This window comes from Hakea prostrata, chromosome 2 (genome assembly GCF_041222555.1).
Source record: "Hakea prostrata isolate BN-2017 chromosome 2, UWA_Hpros_2, whole genome shotgun sequence".
Taxonomy (NCBI): domain Eukaryota; kingdom Viridiplantae; phylum Streptophyta; class Magnoliopsida; order Proteales; family Proteaceae; genus Hakea; species Hakea prostrata.
The window spans coordinates 23,128,210-23,142,434 of NC_142601.1; positions in this window are offsets into that span (position 1 = coordinate 23,128,210).

A 14,225-nucleotide genomic window follows, 5' to 3' on the forward strand; every position below is an offset into this window, starting at 1 on the left:
AGTGTTGTCGTGTTTATCGCCATTTTATGATGTTGTCTAGTTTCAACGTATAATTAAGGTCTCAACTCATATAATTTCTTGTTAGAATGTCGTACTCATATAGAATCATGCGTATGCAATGAAAATAGCAAGAATCTAGTTGAGGAAAACATAAAATCAAAGACAACAATATCTTCAGTCTCCTCTACACGGTAATTCAAAGAAGAAGAACAAAAATGCTGGTAAACCAAGGAAGGATACACGTACTTTAGGAAAAAAACATCACTCTATAACGAGGGGAAAAAGAATAATAATGTTATTCCTAGATTGACACTGGAGAGGGGGGGGTGAATTAGTGTCTTCAAAAATTCACTTCAATGTGAAGCTTCTTTAATCTCGAAACAAGATTAATTAGAACATTCTCGTAGCTATCAACTGCACAAGGACACGTCCACCACACACCACAATGTGGCTGGGTCTACCAGACAATGTACCACCACTCTGCAATCAAGGCACTCCAATATGTGCAACAAAGAAAAATAAACAAAAAAACGCAATGCACCAGAGTTTACGTGGTTCGGCCAAATTGCCTACATCCACAGAGTAATACCCTACCTAGGGTTTCGTATATTACTCAATACACTCCTAGATATTTTGACTGCTACAACAGTCCAGGAACACCAATCCCTGCTATAGTCTAAAATGCAATTCAGACAAGGACACCAACCCCAACCCCAACCCCCTAGACAAGCTCCAACTTGCTAGGTCACAATGTAAACCAATAATTCAAGTTCCCCAAATTACATTCATGATCTAGGTTCTTCATCATTAAACGTAACCTATAAAATAATAGACAATAACTTGTGGATACGGGTTACCTCAACTTGTGTAAGATGCATGGTAACAATACTTGTTTCTCTTTTTCTCCAACTCTTTTTTTTCTCTTTTCAATCTTTTTCAGTTTTCTCTCTTTAAAAAAAACCATACAACCATGTTCCCTTCTTTTCTTCTGCTGCTTCTCCTTCCTTCTCTTTCACTTTCTTTCTTGTTCAGCAAAACAAAAGACTTCCTTCAATAGCAACTTCTTATTGTTCGAAAACGCAGTGTTATGAAAAAGTACATCGCAAGTGTACGAGAGGAGTTCAAGAAGATGAAGAAAAACTTATTCCCAAGCTTCAGATCTCCAAAGCCAACCAACGTTTTCTGGTTCGACCTCCACGCTCTTCCCAAGCTCCTCAAAACGTCCTCCTCTTCTGCTGGAGTTTGCTCTCCTTTTATAAATTAATTAAACTCAGAGTTTGAATCAAACTCAGAGTTCCTATCTGACTTAAACAAGGAGTGTTTTGACGTACAAATCGAATTAACTTAGAGATCTCCAATGAATAATCCCACCGTTGGATTTGAAGATCAAGAAGTCGTGAAGCTCTCTTCCAAAAATTGGCTCAATCGGACACTGGATGACCATCCGATAAAGAGGTTGATCAAAACTGGACAGAGACCCTCAAAAAACGGAATTCTTGAGTTTTCTTTATTTGAATTGGATTCTTTCTCTCGGAACCTTTTTGTGTGTTGCTGTACAATATCAAAGCCCACTTAAGTTGCCAACAATGACAACACCTTCATTTTAGGCCAATGGAACAACAAATAATAACCAAGAACTCATATGAACTCTCATTCAACTATAATACATTATAATATTTTTCTTTTCATTGCACATATAATCAAGCATTACACATTTACATTTTCACAATGAATCCATGATTGAGATCCATAAATGGAAATGACTGAAAGACTCAGTATTTCATTTGAATCCATGACTCAAGAGGCCAATAAACCATTTGTTGTTTACTCATGCATTGCACTTGTAAACCTGACAAATTTTGCAATAAATACACTACATGATGAATGCATACAATAGCAAATCACAAAAATTGGTTTCTGATCCTGGCAATGTGGAGATACCAGGCCTTTCTCATACCCTTGAACTGAATATCTTCTGTTTAGCTCGGTAAAGTAAAAACTCCATGAAGCCTTGCAGCACAACATAGTTGATTGCGGACCACATTCGGTGGTTACATCATTTAACAGAGCATCCAAGCAAGATGCATTAACTTGCTGCAACATATCCAACCCAGTAAAAGTTGGTTTACACAACTCCATTTTTTCCTGCACAAGTTATGGACAAATTGACTTAAATCTTTTTCAAGGATGAAGAGGAAGTAGGAAGACATTGGACTCATATATAGAAAATAATAGAAAGGAATGAGGTAATAATACTAGCTATCATAATGGCATACTATCACAAAAGCTAGGTAAAAGATCCATCATTACAATACACATTACAAGTGGAACTTCCTCATTTGATGTGAAGGAACTCCTGAAGGCCAATCCGTAGTATACCATTGAATTTTAGACAAGTCTACTTCATTATAGCAAGTTTGAGACGGTTGGGATGATGAAGTGCCTGTTACGGATGCTAATTCTTCATGTCGTGTGCTGATAACCAGTATTTGACTGTCTCGGTAACAAAAGCTGGTTTAATTGTTGTTGTTCGAAAACAAATCTATTTCGAGCTTCCCAAATGTAGTAATGGTAATCGTGTCAATTGTCTACCCAAACTGTGCCGTTTAACCATACCCAAATTGCATCATTCAAAATTTGATATGGTATGTACTGAAACTATATTGAATTACAATACCGATGATAAATTTTAGTGGGTAATTTTGCTGAACTCATGGGTTGCGGTTTTGTTTGCATCACAGGAGTCAATCCCGGTGCTACCGTGGCTTGAACCGCTGCTTTTCAAGGCTTTCTTCGGCATCTGCTGCACTAGAGGCGGAACCAGGATTCAATATTGGGGGTCAAAGAATAGAAGTTCAGATTGGGGAAGCATTAATGTTTTTTTACCACACATATTGTGTGGGCCCTTATAAGATCTATTGGGATCTTACCTATGAATTATATTACTATATTAAGGAATAGGTCCACATATATTTTGTGGGGTCCACATATATTTTGTGGGGCCCACATATTTGAAAAAATAAATAAATTATTAATAATGATATTTTTTCAACAAAATATAGGTAAATTAAAACATAACAAAAAAAAAAAAAAAAAAAAAAACCCATTACTTCAACCCTATAAAGTCAGATGCAAACAAATTCTTTTTTTTTTTTAATTTTTTTTAAGGTAAGAGATGCAATTTAACGGTAGTTATTTTACTAACTATAGACATTTTATTTCACGATATAAAATCAAATAACAAAATTGTAGGAGAAATAAAGAAACAAATAATATAAAATCAGAAAATATTTAAAAAATGAGAAAGAGATAAGCAATAGATAAATTGAGAAATAGAAAGAGTGCCACCGGATTAGTCAGGGCAAAGCCTTGGAAATTGGGGTTGGCAAACAAAAAAAAAGGGTAATTTTCATCTAGACCCCTGAGGTTTGGTCTATGTCACTTTTAGTCCAAAAAAATTGAAACTTTGCATCTGCCTCCCCTGTAGTATAGAAGAAGTTAATTTAAGGACAAATTATCACTTTTATGACGAATTTGTCCTTTTTCATTTTTTATTTTTTTACATTTGAAGGGTTTAAAGTTTATTAATTTACAAAATCAGACCCTCCTTCATTACCTGATTCCCATATTCCCAAATCCCTGGTTCTACCGCTTCTAAATCTTTATTTTTCAAATCTTAGTTGAAGATTAGGAAATGAAAATTAATGGTGGAACGTAATCTCCAACTAGTTGAGAGCGAGAGAGAGAGAGAGAGGGGAAGAGAGGGGAACCAGAACATAGAAGAGTGTAACCAAGAAGATAGTTTGAAATCGACCGAGAAAAGCATCTGCAACGAAAGCTCCAAACAGAGGAAGCATGTGAGACACCCCTGTCCAGGTATTAACGTTCACTGCCGCCGGTCCCGTGAGGTAAGTAATCTGGCTGGAACTAATTCCATTACAAGAAAACCTCTCTGCGATCTCGACTCCTAAGAAATCCAGAAAATAAATTTTCATTAATCGAAGATTCCTAATCACTCAATTGATCGAAGCGAAACAAAGAAAGAGAAAGGAAATGAAATTAATTAACACTTACGGATGATGAAAACAGCAGATCTCCATCGGCTGTTTCAGATCTAATCGCCGGTTGACCTCTTTAATTGACTGAACCTTTAACCGTTTTTGATAAATTAGAAGAATGATCCATTGCTGATGAACTGAGTTAAATTTGTTTCACCGAAGAGAAAAAAAAAACCTTATTAATCATTTCTCAATTGAGAAACAAAGAAAGAGAAAGAAAGAGAAAGGAAATGCAATTAATTAACACTTACCGATGATGAAAACGGCAGATCTCCATCGGCCTGTTTCAGATCTAATCGCCGATTGACCTCTGTAATCGACTGAACCTTTAACCGTTTCTGATAAATTAGAAGAATGATCCATTGCTGATGAACTGAGTTAAATTTGTTTCACAAAAGAGAAAAAAACCTTATTAATCATTTTTCAATTGATCAAAACGAAACAAAGAAAGAGAAAGGAAATGAAATTAATCAACACTTACTGATGATGAAAACGGCAGATACCCATCGGCTTGTTTCGGATGCAATCGCCGGTTGACCTCTGTAATCGACTGAACCTTTAACCACTTCTGATGACAAAGAAGAACCAGAGATTTGGGAATCGGGTAATAGAGGAAGGTCTGATTTTGTAAATTAATAACTTTTAATCCCGTAAAATGTAAAAATAAAAAATTTAAATTAAGAAAAAAAATAAGGGCAAATTCGTCGTAGAAGTGATAATCCTTAAATTGACTTTTTCCATACTACAGGGGAGGCAGATGCAAAGTTTCAGGTTTTTTGGACTAAAAATGACATACACTAAACCTCAGGGGGTCTAGATGAAAATTACCCAAAAAAAAAATAAAGAGTACCCAATTGTAGAGAAATTTTTTTTTCCAAATTTTTCTTAACCCAGGCTTATAGAAAGGGAAGAATAAATATGAAAAAATGAAATAGAAGAGAATAAATAGGAAGAAAAGAGGAGAGATGAGAGATGAGAGATGAGATATGAGAGAATAAATAGGGATTGAGGAGTTTCTAATTAGAAATGACATTTTAAATATCTAATAACCAACGGGGGTTGGTCCAAGTGGTAAGCAACTTGGTCCGCTTAAGCAAGGTTCCGATATCAAAACCTTGTGGATGCAAAAAATTTCCTCTGTGACTCTGTGAGACTCACCCACCACAGCCAAGTGTGCGACATGGGTTAAACACCAGATTATTCAGGGCAAAGCCTTGGAACCGGGGTTAGCAACCAAAAAAAAAAAAATCTAATAAGAGATTTTTTAAAAAGTTTCCTTTAACCCATGTTTATATAAAGATGAGGGGAGAATAAATAGGGATCGAGGAATTAGTTTTTAGATAGGGATGACATTTATACCCATTATTTTACCTTTCAAATTTGTTCTCAATATGGGGGGCCAAATAGTGAAATTTCAATTTGTAAGAAGAGAAAAAACTGGAAAAATAAAAGAAATTGTTCTCAATATGGTGGGCCAAATAGTGAAATTTCAATTTATAAGAAGAGAAAAAACTGGAAAATAAAAGAAATGAATATAAAAATGAAAAAATTTAAGTAATTATGAAAAAATCTAAAAATCCGGGGGGCATGGCCCCCTCCGCCCTGGTGATGAAAGCTTCTATGGGAGTAAGAAAGATAAATCAACGGACGAAGATATCGAAACCCTAAAGTGGAGGGCATGTATGTTGATAGGAACGAATCCTAACGAGATCAAAGGCATCTCTGCTGTGCATGCAGCTGCCTTTGAATCTGATGATATAGAAATATTTCGGAGCATATATACAACAGTGGTATGCGATTCGGTTCTTGCTTATTCTTTACTGAGATATTGGAAATCTGAATGTTAGAATAAGTACCTATGCAATTATATATTAAGCAAAACAAGCCCTAGAAACAAGAGAAAAAGAGAGAAATTTGTTAAACTATTAAAAGGATTTAATTAGAGTAAGAAAAGTAGATTATGGATTAATTAATTTTTCATTTTTTTTTTTCATACAACATATTCTTCTTCATATGGTGTATCATTAACGGGAAAAGAGAGAATATTAAATAAAGATCGCTCAAAAAAGAGTGATGGAAAATGGAAAAGATCTGAAGAATTGAAAACGAGGCTTTTTATCAATTTTCATCTTTAAGGTTTGCGAATATATAGTTGGGTGGCAAAATGAGATTTATGTAGCAAACATTGTTTAGCTACAAGGGTTGGTTTGAGTTGTGCTGTACCAAAATTATACCGTGTTTAAACTACTTTCGCACGGAAACTTACAGTAGTATTATTTTTACAAATACAGAGACCATATTGTATAAATTTAGTACAATACGTTTTTTATTTTTGATATTCAAATTTAGTACTGTATTGAGATACCAAAACCGTACCGATTTAGTACTATTTTTGCAAAAACAGAAACCATATTGTATAAATTTAGTACAGTACGTTTTTGATTTTTGATATTCAAATTTGGTATTGTATTGAATTACCGAAACCGTACCGATTAAGACCCTTGAGTAATAGGCGGTGATGAGCACAGTAAAAAAAAACAGTTTCTGTCGTGTTCTTTTGTAAGAAATTTCAAAAGCTTCCAAACAAAAATCTATGAGCACAGCAAAAAACTAGTCTCCTAGTTTTATTGGTTTTTTTTATAGTTAGATACATGTGTGTTTCTGGACTGAACTTTCTTTTTTGTCGGCTTAGTTTCAGGTATATCGCATGAATTTTCAAGACATGTGGGAAAGGTTTACAAGGAGGGAATGTTTAGTGGAAGAGAATGTGAAGATTCTCATGGAGTTTCAGATCGAGTACTGAATATTGGATTTGTAAAGTTTATTTTGGCAATCTCAGCTGATTTATTTATGGCATTTTCAGATATCTTCTGGTTTGATTCAGATTAAGATCAAAACACAATAGCTAGGCCTTTCTCTTTCAAATAAATTGCCTTGCTCACCTCTCTCCCATCCCACCTCAAGGGAATTCCAATCACCCTTTTTATAATGTCAATTGTCAATTGCTTGAAGGGGTATTTTCTCTCCCTTGCCTTTTTAGATCATCTAGTCCTTCAATGCAGCCATGCACGGATCCCTCAACATTGAGAATTCGTTACAGCATAGTCTGGTTTGATGGGACGTTACAGCATAGTCTGGTTTGATTCCCATCGTCTTCTTGCAAAACACCCACCCAACACGAGTTCCAGGTACTTAGTGGGGATCGATCAAGTGCTCTTTAATTAATTCATTAGGACTTTCCATGATGAAGTGATGATGAAAACTAGGCATGGCCTCCCGGATTTTTCAAAATTTACTATAATTGCTTTAATGTTTTTATTTTTTATGTTAATTTTCTTGTTTTTTTTCACTTTTTTCTCTTCTCACATGTAAAATATCACTATTTAGCCCCCCTCAATATTGAGAATAATTTTTAAAGTTAAAATAATGGGTATAAATGTCATCCTTAGTTAAAAACTAACTCCTCATCTCGATTTATTCTCCCCTTTTAAAACACATCTTTCTTCCTATTTATTCTCCTCTTTTTTTTATAAATGTGGGTTAAAGAGTTTTTTGAAAAAAAATCTTATTAGATATTCAAAATGTCATTTCTAATTAAAAACTAACTCTTCAATCCCTATTTATTCTCTCATATCTCCTCTAGCCTCTTTTTTTCCTATTTGTTCTCTTCTGTTTCTTTCTTTCTATTTATTTGGGTATAATTCTTTATTCCTATTTATTCTTCCCTTTCTATAAGCGTGGGTTAAGGAAATTTTGGGAAAAAATCTTCTCCAATTAGGTATTCTTTCTTTTTCTTTCTTTTTTTTTTTTTTTTTTTTTTTTTTTTTTTTTTTTGTTATTTTTTATTTAATTTTATATTTTTGTTTCTTTATTTTTTCTCCAATTTTTGTTATTTGATTTTATATTGTGAATAAAATGTCTATAGTTAGTAAATTAACTAACTACTATTGGTTTGCATCTCTTATCTAAACATAAAAAAAAAATTTAGTTTGCATTTGACATTTTAGGGTTGGTCATTATGTATATTTTTTACATTTTATTTTTTATATACTGATGCTTTAATTTACCTATATCTTGTTGAAAAAATTGTCATTATCAATAATTTACCTATTTTTATCAAATATGTGTGGGTCCCACAAAATATATGTGAATTTATTCGTAATATAATAAATAATTCATAGTGGGACCCCCAATGGGTCTTATAAAAGCCCACACAATAGGTGTAGCTAAAAAGCATTAGTGATTTTCCAATCTGGACTTCTATTCTTTGGCCCCCCATATTAAATCCTAGCTCCGCCCCTCATGAAGATCACCCTCGGCATTAGAAGAATTTGTTCAAGGCTAGTGATGGGTAAGGGCAGAGGGAACTACAGATAACCTCAAGAGCTGACAACTCCTAGTCCTACTGGGAGTCCACTCCAACTAACAAATGAAGTAATCATATATTAAGATTAGAATTAATTTACAACTATCTACGTAAATACTTACCAAAAAAAATAAAAATCTACTAGAATACTTACCAAAATAAAAATACAATAGTAGACATCTAATCGAATGAAAAAAAAAAAAAAAGGGTAATTTTCATATGGACCTCCTGAGCTTTGGTCTATGTCATTTTTAGTCCAAAAAAATTGAGATTTTGCATATGCCTCCCCTGTACTATAGAAAAAGTCAATTTAAGGACAAATTATCATTTCTATGACCAATTTGCCCTTATTTTTATTTTTTGGGCAAATTTCATTTGCACCCCCTGAGGTTTGGTTTATGTCATTTTTAGTCCAAAAAAGTTAAGACTTTGCATTTGCCTCCCCTGTACTATAGCTAAGTTCAATTTAAGGACAAATTATTACTTGACATTTTCTATAGTATAGGGAAGGCTAATGCAAAGTTTCAGCTTTTTTGGACTAAAAATGACATAAACCAAACTTCAGGGGGTCCAAATGAATTTTGCCCAAAAAAAGAGAATAAGGGCAAATTGGTCATAGAAACGATAATTTGTCCTTAAATTGATTTTTTCTATAGCACAAGGGAGGCATATGCAAAGTATCAATTTTTTTGGACTAAAAATGACATAGACCAAACCTCAGGGGGTCCATATGAAAATTACCCAAAAAACCCTCCTCAAGCTACCTGATTAAGCTTCTATCGTCTAATGCATGTCCCATTCTTTTTTTTTTTTTTTTTTTTTTTTTTTTTTTTTTTTCAACAGTAAACATATTTCATTAAGTAAAGCAGTTTAAGGTCATAGACCCAATACACAATAAGGAGGGTGAAACAATAAAAGCCGGTGGAATCCCCCACCAGTGCCTAAAAAGTTTAAATTGGTTTGCTCCTTTAACAAGGAAGTCAGCAAAAGAATTCCTAGATCTAGGAATAAACCTAAACATAACACATCTAAAGTCATTTACAAGTATCAAAATTGCAGAAATAACACTAGAAGTCATCCAATCTAAACAAAGAGACTCTCCTTGGAGAGCCAATATAAGAGTTTGTGATCTGAATTCACTTGAATATCAGAAATATTGAGAGACTTTGCTAGAAGCAACCCGTCTCTAATCGCCTCAGTTTCCATAATCACGACAGAAGATCCCTCACTGCCGATACATTGCCCAGCAATAAACCCATCAGCTGAGTCCCAAATAAGAGCTCCTCGACCACCATAGCTTGATCTCTTGTCCCAAGAACCATCAGTGAACAACTGGAACATATTTCCAATCTCCATCTCAGGTTCCACCCTCCTTGTAGGTGCAACTGTCGTATCCAAGGATGGTGATACATGCTGCTGAATTTCTGCACATAATGAGAAGAAAATGGATAAAGTATGATGAATTGAAGGATCCAGTCCATCATATACTACTGAATTTCTAGTTCTCCATATGCACCAAATGAGAGTACTCCAGATTTGATCTATATGTGTCATATTCCCAAATCCTGAAAATTTGAAAGAGATAAAACTCATCCATTCATGCAAAGTCTCACCATGAAAATCAGATGTATCAAGTCTGAGAGGGCAAAGCCTCCAACATTCCTTAGCATGAGTGCAGAAAAAGAAAGCATGTCCAACATTTTCAATTGCCTTGCCACAAATTAAACATATAGGGGAAGGGGTGGAATTTCGGTGGAAGAGAGAAGAGCCAATAGCCAATGCATCATAAGATATTCTCCATAAAAAATGTTTGATTTTGGGTAGTGTTTGTATTTACCAAATTCTTTTCCAACATAAAGATGGTGAGGAAGAGGAAGAAATGCTACCTTGTGAGTCTGCCATTGCCAAGCATTGGTAATAAGCTGATTTTACCTGAAATTTTCCATGTTTTGTCTTGCACCATACCCATGAATCAGATGACAAAGGAGAAATAAGTGGAATAGTCAAGATTGCATGTACTTCCATTGGGGAGAAGAGAGAGGTAAGTAAGTAGCTATTCCATTTCATAGATGACCAATCAATAAGCTCGGAAACTAGCCTAGGCCCATTTGGATGTGGGGGACTTGCAATACATTTGAAAGGTAGTGAAGGGACCCATTGATCTTTATAGATCTCAATTTGTTGTCCATTTCCTACTTGTCTTACAAGTCCTTGTTTTAGGATTTCCCTACCAGCTAGGACACTCCGCCAACCCCAAGAGCAATTGGATGGTACCTCAACCTCGAGAAGAGGTCTCCCTCTAAGGTATTTGGCAAACATGACCTGGGCCCACAAAGAGTCAGAATGTGTTAAGAGTCTCCAACATTGCTTAGCCAACAAGGCTTGATTAAAACAATGGATATCCCGAAAACCTAGTCCACCATCCTTCTTACTCTTACAGAAAGTATCCCATTTTATCCAACATATCCCTCTTCCTTTATCATTTTTCCACCAGAATTGCCTAATTTTCTGGGTCATCAAGTGGCATAATTCATTCGGGATAAAAAAGCAAGACATAGCATAAACAGGGAGAGCAAAAGCTACAGCCTTAATCAATATTTCCTTGCCGGCCTGAGAAAGTAATTTCCATTTCCATCCATTTAGTTTTGAAGAGAGCCTATCAAGAATAAAAGAAAAGGTCTGGACTTTAGATTTACCAATGGATGAGGGGAGACCTAGATATGTACCATGTGTGAGTACTTCTTCCATGCCCAAAATGGGAGTGATGTCTGTTTTGATTAATAAGGTGCAACAAACCAACAACAATTGTGCACAGAAGCCTTACTTGGAAAGAAAGAAAAAAAGCGGTAGCCATGAGGAAAATGGAGGTTCTTCCATGCCGGTGGTCCCTGACAGCAGAGGGGTAGTGGTGGGGTTTCCGGATTGATGAAGGAAGTTGATGGGTGAAAGGAGAATTCCTTCACTCACTTAAAAAGTAAAATGAATAGAAATTAACTTAGGGGTATTTTGGTCTTTACACACATAAGAGGATATATTGGACAATTCACTACCCAAACTTAACGGTCAAAAAACTTGACCGTTAAGATGAGTAACTTGCAACATTTGAACCTTACCAATGGGGGCGCCATGCAATTTAAACAATAGAAGGGGGCAATCAAGAATTTAGGGCCCACTTAAGGGGGTGCCAAGCAAAAAACTCTTTTTTCTTTTTGGTAGTAAAAAAATCTTTTTTTTTTTTGGTTCGCCAACCCTGGTTTATAAACCGGTGTTCGACCCTCGTCGCACACCTGGCTGTGGTGGGTGAGTCTCCCAGTGGCGATTTTTAAATTTTTTTTATTATAGTTATTTTGACAAAATTCACCAAAAAAAACTTTTAATTTGATAAGTCTGAGTGAAAGAAATCAATTAGAATGACATAAGAGTGTTTTGGGCACAAAAAAATTACTAAACCAATGGAGACCGTCTAGATTTTAACGGTGTTTCTTAGTTGGAATTTTTTGGATACCTCAAAGGAGGCAAATGCAAAACATAAATTTTTTTAGACAAAAAAATACATGAAACATACTCAGAGGGTCCAAATGAAAATTACCCAAATTTTTTTAGTAAGATAAATACTCAATTTCTATTTAGTAAAGTACATATTAAGATACCAGTAAAACACTCGACTTTTATAAAGTGAGTTAAGGTTTAGATTGATCCTACTCGATCCTTTATATTCAAATAATTATCAAGCCAAACATCTAATTTAGATTAGCCCAATTGACAAACACCAATATTTCATTACTAAAAGATGAGTTTTAATCTTTTTGATGTCACCATTCCATGGATATTGTTTTGTTTTGAGGGTTAAATAGGGTCAGGTTAGGGTGAAATAGGGTCAACCTAGTCTATTAGATAAATTAGGGTAGTTTGGGCTAGAACTCTAACAGGCATGTTTTGAGTTTGGGGTTTAGGTCCCTAGCGTAGGGTTTGAGTTTGGGGGTTGAAGTCCATAGGGTAGCGGTTGAGTTTAGGCTAGCCCGACCCTAGTGGCGGGTTACACACCTAGTACATACTTGAAGTTTTGAGGCTGGCTTGTTAGAACCGAAGACCAGAGCACAAGTATAGATAGACCAATAACAAAATCAAGGAGAAACAAATATATAGAGTATTCTTTATGTCAGAATCACTTACTCGAATGTGGTAGAAGAACCGAAGGAAAATCAGCACGAACTCAAACAGGGTGAGTTGAGGTGTACGAACAAACTTTTCCTTAAGGTATTTGAACGCCCCCCTTTTATGCTGCTGGGTTTGACCTTGACGTTCTCACCTCCAAGATACAACTACTCCTAGATCTGAAGGCAGCACTCCAACTTGCAAAGGAGATCCGAAGGTAATACACAGCACAAGAACGAAGAAAACAAAAATGGAATTTTTCTAACACTAGATTTTCGAATTTCTGCTTTTCACCAAAGAACCAAGTGAGTCTTTGTTCAGAGCTTAAGCTCTATTTATAGACTCATATGGATACATTCAGAGAGCTACATATGTACGTAAGGTCACCTGCAGAGAGTTGAAGTCCCAAGTCCCATCATAGACACTTAATATTATTTATATAATATTATAGTGCCCCATGGCTTGGTTAGACTAGGGTCTATGGACCACTACCGCAACCACGCCCGACTCGGTCCAGCTCGTTGCATGCGCGTGATCCACACGTAACTCTCTACCAACATACACCCCACTTAGGAGCTACATATGTATATATAATCATATAATCATTAGCTCCATCCGATGTGGGACTAAACACATATGGAAATCCAAATCACCTAATATAATCCAGAAGAGTCCTATAGAGTAAGAATAAACAAGAGTCCTAAACCAAAACTAGGGAGATAGAGTTTTAGTGATTTTGAAACTTATCTAAATAGTATATTATATTATTATATTATTTTCTTTTAAAACAAAATCCAACATGGCTCCCCATTAACGTAGCAATTGCATGGTAAAATGTTACTCTTCAATTAAATCCATGCTTTCAATATTTTGGCGAAAAATAAAAATTTCAACGCTGAGGTTGAAGTTCAGATATCTTTCTCCAGGAACCTTGACACATTATCAATTCTTTTGGTCTAAGCACATTATTATTGAATGTAATAATCTGAAGGTGGTTCAGGACAAAAAATTATAAGTGAATCTCGTGGAAGAATTCAACAAATAACGTAATCATCTAAGGATGTCAAGAAAAATAACTTTGATGATTAATTAGCTAGGGTTGGTTGCAGGGACTAGGTAAAGTTCTCAGAGATTTAATGTATTTGGCCCCTCCATGCTGGTTGTGTTTGGAGCTATGAATATAGAGATGGAGATTCAACGGGTAACTCTTGGGATTTAAGATGGACAACCTAAACATCTTAGGGTATCAATTCAATACGGAAGCTGTTTGTTTTATATCCTTATTATATCGAATACAAAATGGTACAAGTATGTTGTACCATTATCGTAACATTATTATAAGTGGGTATTGATTGTAGTCAAGGGCGGAATTACTCAGGGGCCAGGCAATTTTCTTCATTTTTCCACTTTTTTCTCTTGTCATATGTGAAATGTCACTATTTGCCCCCCCCATATGGAGAACAACTTTTAAATGTAAAATAATGGGTATAAAAGTCATCTCTAGTTAAAAACTAACTCCTCAATTCCTATTTATTCTCCCCAGTTCTCTCTCACATCTTTTCTTCATATTTATTCTCATCTCTTTCTATAAACGTGTATTAAAGGAAATTTTTGAAAAATTTTTTTTTTTATTAGATATTCAAAAT